The sequence below is a fragment of the Python bivittatus genome, unplaced genomic scaffold (assembly GCF_059951505.1).
Source record: "Python bivittatus isolate LINGU-HERP-01145 unplaced genomic scaffold, Pbiv_v1 ctg000610_np1212, whole genome shotgun sequence".
Taxonomy (NCBI): Eukaryota; Metazoa; Chordata; class Lepidosauria; order Squamata; family Pythonidae; genus Python; species Python bivittatus.
The window spans coordinates 18,643,426-18,656,219 of NW_028277088.1; the positions used below are offsets into that span (position 1 = coordinate 18,643,426).

Consider the following 12,794-nt stretch of genomic DNA (forward strand, 5'->3'; position numbering starts at 1 on the left):
AGTAAATCCAGGATGATCTTGTTTAAAGGTAAATTTTGGGGAAAACTAGTTTTCTTTTCAGGTAAATACAGAACTCTTTATTATATGTTATGGTATAATGCAAAGGTGCAAAGGTGGTTTACACAGAGGTCTCCCCTCATTTTTCTTCTCAAGCAATAACTCTGTGAGGGAGCTTGGAGCGAGAGTGACAGGCAAAAATTAACCCAGTGAGTTTTGAGGTCAAATGAGGACTTAAACCTGGGTCTCCTTAGTCCAAGTCCAACATCTTAATCACTAGTTACCCTTACATCCCAGTTAGCACCATGATAGATTATAGAATTCACCATGTCACTGCTGTTGCTGTGATGTTTCAGTTCAGAACAGAACTGCTAGCTAGGCTGCTAGCTGGAAAGAGTACTAGTTCAAGCTAAATATTAGTGCTGGTTGTACCATTTTTGCTACATCGGTTTTCTGTACTATTTGTATATTGTGAATTGCTGTTGCATTATCTTGTGAGCAGTTTTTAAAGTTAAACTGAAGAGAGCATCTATATGTATAAAAACCTTCTTACAACTGAAGTTAATAAATAATTATTTTGACTTCTTGACTGTATGGAGAATTAGGTGTATCTTAATCCAAAGGGCTAATATGCTGAGGAACTGGAAACATCTGCAGAGAAGATGGTAAGGGGCTTGGAGGCTAAATCCTGTGAGGAGCAGTTAAAGGAGTTAAAGCAGTTAAAGCAGTTTAGCTTAAAGAAGAGAAGTGAGGGATGTCAGAAGGGATGTCACAGGGAAGAGGGAGTAGATTTATTCTCCCTAGCACCTGAGGATAAGGCAAGCTTTACAGTGGGAGGTCCAAATGTGAACTAAGGAGGAATTTCCTGACTATGAGAGTTATTGAGCAATGGAAGATCCTGCCTCCTGAAGTTGTGGGTGCTCTATCACTGGAGGTTTTCAAGAAAAGACTGGACAGCCCTTTGTCCAAAATGGTATAAAGATTCCTGCACTGGGCAGGGGGTTGGACTAGACTTCCAAGACCTCTTTCAACCCTATGATTTTATATTATTATGTGAATTGCAGTAATTTCTTTAGACCCAAATATATACAATGATACAAAAAAATTTAAAAACAATATTCAGACGGAACCAGAACTTTTTTTATTGGGACTTATGGATAGCCAATTAGATAAGACTTATGGAAGACTGATTTTGTATATGGTAACTGCAGCGAGACTATTATATGCACAAAGATGGAAAAATACTGAAATAACCACAATGGAGGATTGTAAAGATGGCGGAACTTGCAGAAATGACGAAATTGACCTCTTTGATCAGGGATAAGACAACAAGTACTTTGATAAAATAGTGGAAACTTTTATAAAACACTGGAAAAATGAATTGGTGATTTATGGATTTGCTGATTAAAAAGGGTTGAATATGGGAAGAAGAGAACCATCTTATAATTTTAAAGAGGGAGGAGAGTTACAGTTGTTTGTAACTACTGTAAAGATCGGAAATCACTTCTTTATATATCTTTTCTTTTTTTCCTTACCTACAGTGTCTTTTCTACTTCTTATTTTATCTTTCATTTTTCTTTCTTTTAATTTCACTTCATATAGTTTCATGTTTACCCTTTACCTATGTGAAAATTTATAATCAAAATTTTATAAAGAAAAGCTATTTCCATCTGAAACCTCTTCCTCTATTCATATTGAAAGACAAAAGCTATCTATCCAGTATAGTGGTTAAGGTGTTGGATTAGAATTGGGGAAACCCACTTTCAAGTCCAACCTTAGCCATGGAAGCTGACGTGGTGACTTTGGGCTAGTCACTCCCTCTCAGTCCAACTTACATTACAGGGTTGTTGGGAAAAACTGGAGAGGGAATGCTCTATACACTGCCTTGAGATCCTAGAGGACAGATGGATATAAATTGAACAATAAATCAAACAGTCAATCAAACAAACAACACAGGTACATTAGGCAGAGTAGCAGCAGGTAGATTGCATAACTTGGGATTTGTGGTCTAGAAATGGCAGATCATCTTAAATGTTACCATTATGGAAAGACAAAGCCTTTAGACTCAACCCAAAAAGAAAATTTACTGCGAGTGTCAAAAAAACTTCATGTATGTCTGGTTATAAAACAATAGTTCGAAGGCTATTTCAGAATGAGTAGAATGAGAAAGAAAGGAAGGCAGAGAGATAATGTTATTTTATTTTTAAAGATACTTAAAGAGTTAAATCAGAGAAAAAAATAGAAGGTAAGAGAGAGAAAATAGAATATATTAAGGATTTACAAAATTAAAAAAACACATAAGAATTTAGAAAGTGTTAAAAAAAGGAAAAACATTCAACTATTATTCTTAAAAATAACATTCAATTGGAACAATATAAAGATAATCATAAAGTTTGGCACTTTAAAGCCTAATATTAGAGTCAAATCGTGAGATTGACAAAACCAGCCAAAATGGTAACTATTAGTCAAAATAGTAAGAAATAACAAGAATTTCTCCTAATCTGAAACAGATTGGTGTTGAAGCATAAGAATAAGAACTAAATGGGCTTGGGCAATATGTACAGAAAGATTACTCTTAGGAAAGTAAGGATAATTACATTTGTAGGAAAGCAAAAGATTACTATGTGCACTACAAGGAGATTCTATAACAATAAATGACTGCTGGGTGGTGCCACTGCTGGTTTCATTGAATTGTAGCTGTTTGGGCAAGCAGATATTAGACTGGACAGTCACAAACATACACAGCATTTGGAGCTGTCAAAGAATGAATGATGGCATGTTATTCTAACTGCACATGACAGGGTGGGTTAAGAAAAGATTGGGTCCATTGCACTATGGTATTAAGGGCTAAAACTATCTTTTCCATTTCAACATAGGTTGTGCTCTAAAAGTTGAGCTTCCTTGTCCTTTTATGTTGAGCCTTGTTTATTTAGGAGTCATGGACAGATAAAGTGATAATCTGTCTTTTATAAGATAATCTTATCTTTTATCTTCAGACTTCCCCAGGATTTTTCACCTACTATGTATTAAATACTTTGTTTGACAATTGACTCCTTAATATTAGCCTGTTGGATTTTTTTTTAATCCATTTTTGCATATTGGAAATGGAACACTTTCATTTAAATAATTTCCTTGTGGTTCCCCGAAGCTCCTTTTGGAACACATGGGATATTAAAATGTTTAACTTCGGGTGTGTGCCCAATATTTCTAGTTTGGTATGCATAGCGTACGTTTGCCTTTCAGAAAACAGAGTTCCCTTTTGATTCCTGAAAAGGGCAAGTTGCCTTTTCCAGCTTGTGATTTATTTACCTGTTTTTGTTTTTCAACTAGTTGGTCAAACAAAATTAGGCTGCTTTCCATAGTTTATTTTAAAAATATATTCATTTTAATGTTAGCAGGAAAGTGTTGAGGCAACAGGCAGTTAGGTTGATGGGAATGAATTCTGAAAGCCTTTCACAACTGGCCTGCTCTTCAATAAAATAACAACAACAACAGATGTGTCTTTAGGCATTAAAATATTGTCTACTGTCTGAAAGAGTTTTACAATTCTTTACCAAATCAAAGGCCAAAGGATTAATTTTCACTTAGCAACTTACATTTCTTAGTGTTTATATTGTATAGTTGTATTTGGTTATAATATTCCTTATACTTTTAAATTTTACAGACTCTAATTATTGAAGAGAGCAAAGGATTCCCTTGCTTGAAGAGTGATTTTGATACATATGTAACTTACATATTTAATACTGAATGTTTTACTTATTCATATGGCTGATAGGAGCCCCTTAGAAAGTTGCTGTTTCAGTGAGCGTTTTCAGAAATGTGCCTATAGAATCTGAATTACCCAAGGGTGTTCACTCTCCTGTTCCTGTGAGCAGATGAGATTGTAAAACTTGTAAAACTCACTGGCTGCTATATTAAGCATAGCTTTAAGGCTCTTCTCCTGGGGGGCTGATATTTAACTATGTTAGAAAAAGGTGAGTGGTATTTCTGGACGTTTAAATATCACCACTTTGAACAGCATGATCTTCAAACAGGAAACTGACAAATTGAGTCAATATCTCTTGTGAACATGATCCTCATTAAAAATCTGTCCTTATCCTGCATTGAGGGGTAATGCAGTAAGAGGAACGGAGGAATGAAATGGAAAATAATTTCTTCACAATCCCATTTCATCCCATGGAATGCAGGAAACAGCCAGCCTCTGTGAATGTCAGTTGCTTCAACTTTTGCTAACTATGTCAAGTTTGTAAATGCACCTTCATAGGTTTAATTTCATTTTTGGCATGTTAACCTAGGCTATTACAAACCACTCAATAATAGAGATGTATGTCAAAAGTTGAAATTGAGCATTAACATAACAAATTTCTGCAAAGATGTTTATGTAAAGAAGTCTCATATAGTTCAAAAGTAAATAATAATTCATGTGTTTAATCTGCATAACAAAAGCAAGAGTTCAATCTATTTGATGATTGCTTATTATTTTTTCACTTGAGGGCAAGTCATTGTTCAAGAGCTTAACATTTCTGGTAAAAAACTGAAACCTATAAAATCTGTAAAACTATGATGGGACCTAGTCATATTTAGAGTAGATTTGTTGATATCAGTGGACTGAAGTTAGTTTGACTAAATCTTGTAGATGTTGTAGAGATCAGTTTGTAAGTGATGTTAACTACTAGACTAATATATTAATCAAAGTGTACCAGACACCACAAGCTTAGAGAAACAATTTAGTGGTTATGGTTGAATGAATGAAATGAGTCCCTAAATATCATGAGCTTGGTATAACCTTTAAAACGAATTCTTAGCCTGACAAAGCTATTAGGAGTGATATGTTATCTCAGCAATCTGTGTTTGCTACACTGCAGCCAAAAACCTTTTCATTTCTTCCTTTGAGTTCAATTTCCATTCCATTTTCACACTTTTACTATCCTTTATGTGGTTTTACTTCTCCTTCCACTTTTAATGTCTGCTTCAGATAACCATATCTGGGCTGCAAAACTCCAGATGACTATGAGATGGTAGTGAATAGAATTTTTTGTGTCTCTTTGCCATCTGCTGGTCACCTGGACTTTTGCAACCCAGATATGGTAAGCCTAGCTCCAGATCATTCTCCCATTTATCCTTAGATTTTTCTTTCTTTCTTTCAATGTAAGAGGACAAAATATTAACAAGAATGCTTTTGTGGGGCACTAAGTAGAATTTGGCACAAGGGCGCCTTGTATGCTGGCAGCAGCCCAGAACACAAAAGACTCTAAATGTGTTTTAATAATGTCAGGATCTTCAAGGATTGAACTGGATGTAATAAATCCTGCACCAGAAACCAACTTCTGTTGTTCACAGTGGATTGAGATTTGGTGGTAAACTGATGTCTTTGCTTGTACTTCAGCGAGCAGGAATCTGTAATGTTCCCCAGACTGGTTTTATGTTTCATTACCAGCTTGCACTGTTACCTGGATATGAGGTAGAATTTGGATAAAATAGGTGGGAATGAATGCATATATACAGTATATTGTGTGTAGAGAAGAATCAGAAAATTGGAATTCTGGAGTGTTATCTTGTGGTTAAGATAAGGGTGGGTTACCATTTTGGACACAGTGAATAGAATTCCTAAATATCTGTTTAGATTTCCATTTAGGCCTTTTCCTGGAGTGTGTATGTAAAGTAATCACAAGTATGTTTGCATTTTTTTTAGACTTCAGTTGCCCACCTGAAAGATACAGATGTATTGTTAAATTTTTGTCTTCTTAGTTTATGCTAGTCATTTGATGGGACTTCCTTCAGTTCTTCATACAGTAATGTAACCCAGGCATTTGCTATTATTTCAAATATAATGGAAAACAAAATTTATCCAGCATTATCAGTGGAAAAATCAGATAGTTAATGGATTGATCATAATCCAAGTTTCAGTTTCAGTTTGTTCATGTGTAACAATGGATAGGCCACGTGAACTTTCCAAAGAGTGACCGAAAGCACATTTGTGATGCCATTATTCCTTTTATTTGAATCAGATCACCTTAAGATCCTCCTGCTTTATATGTTTTCAGCAATATCATAATCTTATTGTTATTTGTATTACTTTGTAGTTTACTCTTACCAGAATCAGTATAAGTACGTTGTTGACTGGCTCTCTTTCTGGGGCAAACACTCTGGATATGGGGGTAAAAACTTCTTAAGATTTATGCTACATCAAAATAGGGTAAGCAATAAATAGGCAAGATCTGAAAATATGGGTTCATGATTCTTAAGTAAAAGATTTCCTGAGAACATTGATACCCTGAGTGACGTGACTGAAAGATGGAAATGCGAATTCTGTCATTTCTACAGTCTGCTCATACATCTTGGGAAAGAGCTCGTGCTTGAACGGCATTAAAATTTTTCTTTAAGCACATGCCTGCACGTGTGTCTGCAAGAAGTATGCTCTCAAACTTGATTTTTGGCTGATAGAGATAAGTGGCCATCTTGGATTTTCCAAGTTACAGTTTTCTGGGCACCTGATAATTTCCTGAACCTTTTCTGCATCATCGTGACACTAAAACAACACAAAAGAACACACAAAACTTTTTCTGTAACAGCCAGTTTTGCAAAATTATAGAGGCCCAGTTTCTTTAAGCTTTCAGTTGTTTGTCATGTAATGCAGGAAAAAGTAGAATGGTCTATTCACTACATCTGCAAGCTGTGCTGTTTTCTGTACATGCAAATAAAGTCTCTTTTGAGTTATGTCTTTATAAATAAAGTGTCCTTTGAGTTTGACCTTTGGTGACTTCATGGACATATTCATTTAGTTTTCTTGGCAACAGTATGAAAGTCGTTTGCCACTGCTTTCTCATAATAAGGTTTTTCAGCTTCCCAGTCCAGTTTACAATTTGGGTATTCCCTGATGGAGAACCTTTTGGGCTCAGTGTGTCAAAAATCTGGAAAATGCCTAACTTGACTCTGCTGGCCTGTCACCCCTCCCCCCCCGAACAAAAGAGAAACAATTCTTTATATATTCATTTATTTTTTTAAAATACAGTCCTATCACGTGTGGTGCTATGCATTATGTAAAGAAGCATCAAATAATTACAAAAATGAAATACAAGAAAAACAAACTCAGTTCCTTTGGTAACTCAAATAGGGAGAATAGTTGTTGGGTGTTGGTGAACACTGGCATGTCACCCAATACGTTATGGCTTGTCACCTTTGACATGTGTGTCATAGGTTCACCATTACTACCTTAGATGATCTCCCATCCAAGCGTTAACCAAGCCTTGCTTCCATATCCAGAAAACATCAACCAGGTGCTGCAACTACTGAGACATATATAAAGTAACTGTATAACAGCAGTATATTGCAATGCAATCATTTGGTTGTCAAATTGAGTGCAATTTCCAACTTCATGTGATTACAGTTAGTCCTCCCTTAATGACCCTAACTGGGACTGGCAACTCCATTGCTAAGTGACATGGTCGTTAAGTGAAACATCATGTGACTGCTTCGCTTAGCAATGGCAGTTCTGGCAATCTCAGTTGCTTTCATTGAGTGAATCCCACATGATTGTTAGGTGAGGACCCATCCGGACCCAAGGTAAGGGACTGCCTCCATTTCAACTCCCCCCATCCACCTATCTCCCCCCACCTCTGCTCACTTGGCTGCCTGCCTACCCACCGTCACCAGCTGCCCCCACCACCCAGTCCTGCCTGCCCCCATGCCCACTGCACCATGCACCACTACTGTCTGGGTCCTTCTTTAGCGCTGGCCTTCTTTTGTGCACCAGCCAGGTTCTTCTTTCATGAATACAACAAAGCCAAGATTGTTAGCTTGCATAAAAAGCCAGACAACAAAAATTGGAGTAAAAGTTCTGCTGTTTTGCTGAGAGCCAGCTAACCTTGCTTCCAAGAGAAATCTCTTCAAGGTGGCCAGAGCCCTTGCAAAAGTAATGGAAACAAAACTATATGGAGTAAAAATTAAAACAAATTAAAACAAAATCAACAGTCTTAAGTTATCATCTCATATACTTGAAATTTAAAAAAAGAAAAAAAGAAACAATGAAGGTAAATCATCGTAAAATTACTAAACCTTTGAAACAAGAGCTTTTTCATGGCACCTTAAAGCAGTCTTTTCCAAACTTTTCATTATGATGGAAATTCCCAAGTAGACAACAAGGTACTGTAATTGGCCTTGTTGGCAGAGAATTCTGAAAACTGTTGTCTCAACTCATCTGAAAGCAGGGGTTGTGGAAGCTACTTTAGTGGACAACACATTTATCCTGCATATGTTTTCCTAGGAATACAATAAAGTATTCGTCAAAATAATACCCAGAGTTATGCAACGATTGGGATTTAATTCTACAAAAGTGCTTTGGAATGTGCAGAATGCAAAGGTGGCACTTATTTCAACTCTTTAAAGAGGACTCAGGAAGTAGGACAAGAAGAATTGATCTCTCTGCTGAACTCAGTAACTCAGTAAATAGAATGCCCTGGGTTCCTGGAGCTCTGAAGTGACTCTTGTTCCTGGAAATACGTTTTACCTGGCAAGTGTTATTACCTTGAAAAGAATCTTCTGAATATTTCAAATACTGAAATGCAGGAGAGTTCATTACTGCTACTGATGTACTTTTTTATTGAAAGCATGAGGCAAATGTTCCCTTTGCCCCGTTGGACATGGCCCTAGAGGCACTGAGCATTATGACTGTATGTGAACTGAATCTGAGTCTCCTTGATTTAAGTTCACCTCTGCATTTCATGAAGCTTTATATTCTCTATCTCTTAGTTGCCAGTCTGCTCATCTTTCAATACCCTTTTGTTCTTCAAAAGCTTGCAAATTCATAATTGCTTTGCTATGCTTGGTTGCTATGTGCCATAATATTAAGTATGGATGTTGGTAGCTGTGTGTTGAAAGACTAAGGACTGGCTACTAGCCTGGAAATTTCTTAGTATTTTCAATCAAGTGCTGTTTTGTTTTATCATTAGGAGACAGGAGGAGAAACAGAGTGGCCACTAGCCTAATGTGTAGGGAGATTGGTACTGGACAAACACAGCACCTTGACCAGTAAAACTGGGTTCAGAAAAACTGGCCTGTTAGTGCTCAGTTGGTTATGCTTCATGGCAGTGAGTCTTAGGCTGGCATTTCAAAGGAATGAAAGGAGGAATATTTAATTTTCTGTCCTTTTTCCAAATCCTTCAGAGAAGCAGTGTCTATGGGGGTGGTAGTGCTGCTGGTGGTGGTATCAATGGGTCATTCTAATAACAGTACTGTTGTATTCTTATGCCATTAGACCAGTGTTGTCCAAACTTGGCCACTTTAAGATGAGTGGACTTCAACTCCCAGAATTCCTCAGCCAGCCATGAAGTCCACTCGTCTTAAAGTGGCCAAGTTTGGACAACACTGCATTAGACCTTCCCCTTTCCTACATGCATCATGACATTGCACATACATCCAGAGTGGGCCTGTGGCCCAATGGCATGATGCTTTTTTGTCATTTTGACAAAAGCAGCCAGAGCCTACAGATGACAATGCCTCAGACTAATAAGGAATTCCACATTTTGGATTATAAAGGAAGACCCATCAGTTACGTTGTCAAATAGAATCTTATATTCCTATTCCCATGCACTCAAAAACATCTTTAGAATGCCAGAGATAAATTTCAAAGCATGTCATGGCAGATTAAAAACTAACATATGTATTATGACATAAACTTGCATGAATTATTTCGTTCTCTACTTAAGTTGGTCCCTTAATATATTTGTTAGTCTTTAGTAGTACACTATTTTGCTCCAACAGACTAACACAGCTACCCCTATGGAAAAAGATCAAGTAATTATGTATTTGTGATGAAGTTATGAGCAGGTACCTATAATGTAGAATCAAACCCATAAAGTGTAAAGGACTAATTTTTTAATTTTTAGTTGAAGTCACAAGAATAAACAGTTGGTAAGAAAGATCATAGTAAGGCTATCAACTAATATCTGAAAATTTTACCAACAGATGCATTTCATCAACCAGTCAACTGCAATTCTTTTCATGTGTTTAAATGAGATGAATTGTTAACGGTTTGCTTTAAAGCAGCAGTTCTCAAACATTTTGGTCTCAGGATCCCTTTACATGCTTAAAAATAATTGAGGACCCCAAAGAACTTTGGTTTATAAATTAAAAGTAAGAAATTTCAAAATATTTATTTATTTATTTATTTATTTATTTATTTCACAGACCACCTGAAAGGGTCTCAGGGACTGCTGCTCTAAAGTAAGGGTGAATTGAATTATATTTTAAAAAATTATGACCTATTTATTTAATAATTGCCAAAATTCTTATCAACTTTGTCTTAATAAAGATAAAGTCTGAGAATACAGTAGGATTTTTATGCTTCTAAGCTTTCAGTGACTACATTTTCCACATAGCTGTGCTGGTTTGATGCCAGCTCTGCAGAATAGCCTTAACACTTGTCTGGATTAAATTTTAAAGTTATAGCTATCTGTTTTTGAAAGCAGAAACATCATTAGAAATATGACAATTAAAACAAGAGTACACTGGATGTGCATTACCCTAATGATGCCAATTACTGAAATATAAATAGAAATATTTGGAAAGAGGATTTTCTATCTCCTTCTGTAAGCAGAAAACACTGGCAAATGTTTTCTGCTTCTCAAAATAAAATTTGGACAGTCATCTATAAACTTGGAAATGCAAGCTGCTACATGAATGCTGGCTTTTATTATATTTGAAAGGCAGGGTTAATAGAATAATTAAATGTCAGACCATGCCAAGAAGGATATGTTTTAGTGGAATTACTGCCAACAACATTTTGCAAGATACACAGATGTCTTCCATATCGGTGTTCCTTATCTAGTAGACATGTGAGGTTGAGCTGGAAATGAATTTTCGTGAACGGTTATAATGAAGAAGTAGTTAGTGTTTTTTCTTTTAAAGATTTTTTTTCCTTATTGTTGTTCTTTTAAAAATTTTCATACAGAAATACTGATATGAGAATTACTGGTTTAAAGCAGTGTTTCTCAATCGTGGCCACGTTAAGATGTGTGGCCTTCAACTCCCAGAATTCCCTAGCCAGTGTGCCCTGGTTTAGAGTGTAAAGACTTTGGTTAGGATCCAAAAAGGTTTGCTGATAAGATTTGTACATAGGTGACTAGGGATTGCCAGCTTTTTTTTCCAGTGGAAGTCCCTTCCCATAGACTATTCCTTGGAAGTGTGGGAATACTAGCCTCCTTGAGAGTATGTTCAGGCCTCTCTAACAGAAGATTAAGCCCTTGCGGATACTGTTGAAGGCAGTGTTAATCTGTTCATTTCTGAGTTGTCATCTGAGAATCCTTGCACCTACAATTTTAGTGGCCATCCCACCTCCCTCTGCACCTGAAGGAGGCAAGCCACACCACAGCAAAGGAAGCTCTTAGCTTTTGGACAGGAGTGGGTGGGTGGGGGGAGCTACCCCTGAAAAGACTGAAAAACTCTCTACCTGCCCCGTCTTTAGATCCTCAAACGTTACTGCAAATTATCATTTGTAAATCCTAAGAAAATATATTAAACAAAGACATGGAGAAAATGCATTCTGAATATTTTTAATAAACCGATTTGTGCTTTTAACTCTAAGAAAAGTACCACAAATTTTGGGCCTTTGGGATGCAGTATCTCTACTTGCCAAACTTTAACTGACTATACTGGGAATCGGTGTTGGGGGTACATACTATTCCCTTTCCTCATTTCTCTTTCCCCTATGCACGTTAGTTCTGGATTGCTTCAAAGACAGTCTCCCATTATTTAAAAATGGGGAACAATGATTTAATTCACATTTATTAAAATTCAAAATGTGATTTTAAACCCTGGAATGGTTTAACAAGTTAGGAATGTTATCTGGAGAAGGCCAGTCTTTGTCTTAATAATGCTGACATGGAGACCGCTTAGATCTTCATCTCTCTGCTTGGAAGGTGATGACCATGACTCATGAGCTTTTTCCCATCCAGAGGCAGGACTTAGCATGGCATGTATCCCTTATACATTTGAGATGTTCTTCAGGGTTATTCTAACAAGCTAATGTTAGTTATTATAGCTGAACCACAATAAGACTACAAATTAAATTCACATTTTGGGTAATATTGATGTTTAAAGTTGAATGTGAATCATAATGGAAATAAGTGAAGCAATTGCTGAACTCTGTTGATATGGCTTTAGTAATGAGTTCTAAATATTGTTTTAGGATCAGGGGCCATCTGTACCTACATATAAGATACCATAATGAACATTCTGCACCTAATGATTTCCTGACATATGCAACATCTTCTCTTTTTAACTAACCTAAGTGGACCATCTTACAATAATCATGTATAATTTCGTTTTAAAAATACGTTTCTGCTCACTTTCATGAACATCATTAAATCTAATGTTTGGATAATATTACTTTAGGATTTAAATTTCAATTACAGGAGCTCTTAGAAACAGTTGCTTGGTAACTCACACACTTTTTTTTTCCTTTTTGAAACAAGCTAATTTGTGATTTTAAAGGATGTCACCAAAGAGTGTTTGAGTTCTGAGATAAGCAAATTTTTGAAAGGTATTCTGTAAACAGAGTCCATCACTTTTCCTTTTAAGACAGAGCTGTTGTGAAGTACAGGGATGTTCCATGCCATTGTGGCATACACATACTGTATGTGGATACATCAGGATAAAATTTAGTCAAGACATCTGTCTTTCCCCCTCTGCTTGCTATATATGCACACAGTGCCAGATAACCCAATCCAGCCTTTTCTCTCTGCCTGGGGAAGTTAGCTGAACTTGTGAGCGTCGGTGTGAAGATTTTGCAGACAATCCAA

General features: G+C 36.5%; 1 protein-coding gene across 8 annotated transcripts in view; it reads left to right on the plus strand.

Moving 5' to 3' along the window:
- The window catches only part of LOC112540122 (uncharacterized), an 86,991-nt gene that overhangs the window by 3,805 nt on the left and 70,392 nt on the right, over positions 1-12,794 (plus strand). The gene's annotated exons all lie outside the window — the stretch shown is intronic.